This window comes from Apium graveolens, chromosome 10, assembly GCF_009905375.1.
Source record: "Apium graveolens cultivar Ventura chromosome 10, ASM990537v1, whole genome shotgun sequence".
Taxonomy (NCBI): domain Eukaryota; kingdom Viridiplantae; phylum Streptophyta; class Magnoliopsida; order Apiales; family Apiaceae; genus Apium; species Apium graveolens.
The window spans coordinates 42,637,323-42,641,522 of NC_133656.1; the positions used below are offsets into that span (position 1 = coordinate 42,637,323).

At 34.3% G+C, this 4,200-nt stretch overlaps 1 long non-coding RNA gene across 1 annotated transcript; it reads left to right on the forward strand.

Moving 5' to 3' along the window:
* Nucleotides 1–277: 277 nt before the first annotated feature.
* LOC141693392 (uncharacterized) lies at nucleotides 278–3,879 on the forward strand. Its single transcript, XR_012563105.1, has 5 exons — nucleotides 278–715; nucleotides 1,514–1,666; nucleotides 2,033–2,241; nucleotides 2,709–2,797; nucleotides 3,207–3,879. It is a non-coding gene; the product is annotated as an uncharacterized LOC141693392 (long non-coding RNA).
* The last annotated feature ends 321 nt before the right edge of the window (nucleotides 3,880–4,200 follow it).

Consider the following 4,200-nt stretch of genomic DNA (forward strand, 5'->3'; position numbering starts at 1 on the left):
TAAATGTACTCCTCAACAACATGAGATTTATGGGTGATTGATAAAATAATTATTTTAATATGTGCCTTCGATGATTCAGCTATACAAATATATTGACATTAGTCATTTATAAAAATAATTAAAAATTTTGAAATTTATATTCTCGTTGATTTGATCTTAATTAAATGAAAAAATAATTATTTAACAATTAACTACTTAAAATTTGATTTTTTTAATAATATTACACCAATATTTTGTTTCCCTCCATCGGTCAATCATTCCCCCCCCTTCACAAAATTTGGTTCCCCCTTTATCTCCCCCTTTTACTTTCAATCTCAGACCTTATCTCCCAATTACATTTGCTTCACAAATCAGTATCCGACTTTATTCTTGATTGGTAATTTTTCATCCTCTTTGTTTTTTCTCTGTTGGCTAATTCTCTCTATCCATCTCTCTCTTCTCTCTCTCCAATTGAAACACAATGATTTTGGGCTTCTCAAGTGCTAATTGGATATGAGGGCAAAGCTTAAACCGAAGAGCTGAGAACGAATTCAACTCTAATAGCTCTCGAGAGTGACGATCTAATAGCTCGCATCTCCCCTCACTCTGCTCTCTACACAAGCTTCGAGGTCATACCAAGTTTTGAGTTGAAAATTCGGGGTTGTGAGTTGAAAAGTTCAAATTCAGAGGTTTGAAGACCAAAGAAATACACGTTGGAGTGTAAAGATTGAGTGGGGTAAGTTTTCAAAACCAAGTTTTAAATTGGGGTCTGAATTTAAAACCCAACTTTTTTAATTAGTTGAGGCTTTGATTTTTTAATTACTTTTAAGTAGTCAAGGATATGGCTCAAGTAGAAGAGTAATCAAAGATATGGCTCGAGTAGCCAATTGAGTTGAGCAAGATGGAAGTTGAGTTTAGTAGTACCCTTGTTTAATAAAGACCGCAACATCATTGCAGGTATATATTTAGGAGATGAACCGAGCACAACTTTTCAAAGTCTAAATTCTAGAAAAAAATACTTATATTTTCAGAGTATCTAGCTTTTCAGGAAGATGATCTTGTTTTCCCCCTTTTTGAACAATTTTCCCGAATTCTTCTTTATTATATATATGTATGAAAAATATGTTTGTCATGTTAATAGGCTTGCTAGAGTTTTTGATGTGCCATTTACAGTGACTTCTGTTCTTCTATTTTTTAAAATGTAGAACCTATAATTTAATAATTAAAGTTTTCGCTGTATGGCGGTTAGCTATCATTTGGAGCATTGATTTGGTAATTTCCAAGGAACTGACTTTATCTTACATCATACTAGGCCGCTCCACAAATAGTAAATCAAATATAATAGAAGTAGAATAGAAGAGGAACAAAGTAAAAAAGGATTCAAAAATTTTGAAGATATTAAAAGTGACATATATGTAGGTTTTAAGAATCATTATTCTTTATTACTATATCTTTTACATTTAGTTATATGCTAATACAATCTTGATTAACATATATTATTTTTCTTACTTCAATTCAATTCTTAAATTTGCAGGAAAAAACTTGTTGCAATAACACCTATGCGCAAAGTTCTCTAGTTTGAAAATTTTAACTGGTTTATCAGCAATGAAAATTATTTAGTTATCAGTGGACCAGATGCTCAAGAAAATGAGATGATAGTCAAGCGTTACATGTCGAAAGGAGATTTGTAAGTTACTACTGTTGGAGATTTTTTTAACTCTAATTACGTAGATATTGTTTGTGTTGTACATATGGAAAATAATGTTGTGTTATATTTATTGAGTCAGCGGTATAATATCTTACTTTCAGTTGACTGTTGTAAGATTATTAAATGTAATTCAAATGTATATGTGTATATTAAAAATTAGTTATAACTGTTAAATTTTGCACCATAATCAAAAACCATAAGCCGAAAAATCCCGTGCTGCCTCTTACTTTAATTCAAGTTGGATGCTTCACTGTAAGTGGGCGTGCCACTCTGCTTCTCTAGTCATTTTCAACTTTTCTCTCTTTGCACAGTGAAAGAATGAAACTTCATTTTGTTCTTTATCAGGTCTGCCACAGCCAGGCTTGGGACTCCAAGATTGTAACAAGTGCTTGGTGGGTTTATCCCCACCAGGTTAGTAAAACTGCTCCTACTGGAGAATATCTTACTGTTGGAAGTTTCATGATCCGGGGAAAGAAGATTTTTCTTTCTCCTTTCGGTTTTGGAAGTCGCCATTGTCTAAGCAGTGTGAGGAAGGTCCAGCCTGCTCTGCTACTGTAAGCATAATTTGTTGTCTAAATCATAGTGGTAGATTATAATTAGGCTTTTATTATCAAAAGATAGTGACTAGCAAAAACAATTCGGGAAAGCTTGTCATTAAATGTCATTTATTCTTAATTAATTTTATCGTCAAAACTGGATATCATGTTGAAAATGTATAGGATGTTGTTAGACAAATTTAGATGTACTTAGTAGTACAGTTTCAGATGTTATCAACAATGTGGAATTGCAATTTTTTTAATTTAAATTGGTATACTTTTGGGAGTCGGCTGTTAGTTTCCCGATATACATGCTTTTAAAAAAGAAGAAATTGTTGGAAAAGATTAAAAGCCTAACTACAGATGCAGAACCAAAGGGACTACTAACACACAGTGTTTGCTTTATATATGATGTGATGTTCTGTCAAAAAAGGAGGAGACTGATTTTATTTTTATATTTGTCACTCTTCCTTTACTTTGTTCAGGAAGTAAAACCTTCTTGAAACCGTGCACTTTTGGGGAGTTGGACACTTAAATCTTTTATTGGCTTGAGTGGATCCAACTGCCATCTCAGGTGAGGCATGATGTTTAGTAGGACCGGTTTCAAATAATAAGGGCTTACAATTAGAAAAGAATGTATTATGTTCCCTTGTACAATTGTTGCATTTTTCATCAGTAAAACCTTCTTGAAACCATTTCAACCCTTAGGCAGGTAATTGCTCTGTGAACTCGTGTTATACTTTTCTTGCATTGAGTGCATGAGCTTTTACATTCAATATATGTTTATACAGAGCAATGTGAATGTTTGACCAGAAAGTTTGAAAAATGTGATTGTGCATATGTCATTCACATCTCATAAATAAAAATCGTGTTTTGGTTACAAATGTGAGATATTTTTGTTATATTCTACACAGTTCATGATTAATTTGCTCTGTAGAATATCTGGTTACTGGTGAAGCTAAAATATTATTTAATTGTACCAGCTTTACTTGTTGGGGAGCTCCTCGGTGGAAGCACTGTTTGGTGCAGAGTGTTTGAAGTTGACATCGAATGAGACACTCACTACTAGAAAAATGCCCTTAGACATTGTTGAGTGGCATTTATGACACTTTATTACGCTCCATAAAGCTTTGAATTGGTGTAATTGTACTCAAGTTATTGGTATTTTAATGTGTTTTCTAGTGTTTTTGCATTCCAGGCATTAATCTGAGAATCAGGTGAATTAGCATTGTTTTGATGCTAATATGGTGTTAGAATGGTGTCTAAGGAATAAAGCTCGCGAAGACCGGCTCAAATCTACAAGGAAAAGAAGAAGTCAAAGTTTTGGCAGAAGCCCAGCGCGCCCGCGCTGATCAAGTGCGCGCCCGCGCCCAAACTATAGAGAGCTAGTGCGCCCGTGCTGATCAAGCGCGCGGCCGCGCCGTATCGGGATAGCAGAATCCTGTTTCTACTTGCCTTTTGAGAGAAAGAGTTCTACATTGCATGGGGCTGCTATATAAACAACTTTAGGTTATTTTTCGTAATATATCAAGTCAGAGACATATCAGAGCTAAGGAGAAGACGGCAAGAGACCTATAGCACAATTCAACAAAGGCGAAGACGATCTAGTTTATTCTTGTGAATCTTTGTTTTGATTTGTAATCTTGGATGCTTGTTCCTTGTTTTGTTGAACCTATACTCTTGCGTTAACTTTGTTTGATTATTCGTTATAAAGACTACGTTTATTATACCATGCTTTCATCGGAACCCACGTTGATGATGAGTCCGATTATGGGCTAATCGTTATCGTGGGGTTATAGCGAATTTATTTATAGATTTCTTTAGTTGACTTGTTTCGATGCCTTAGTGTGTGGTGATTGTATGATAACTTAGTATTGGTTGCACTTATTTGTCTTATGAGCGTCGCGAACTTATAAGATAGTGTGTTAATTCTTAATGAAGCGAAAATAAATTTAAGGATTTAGAACTTGCCATGCT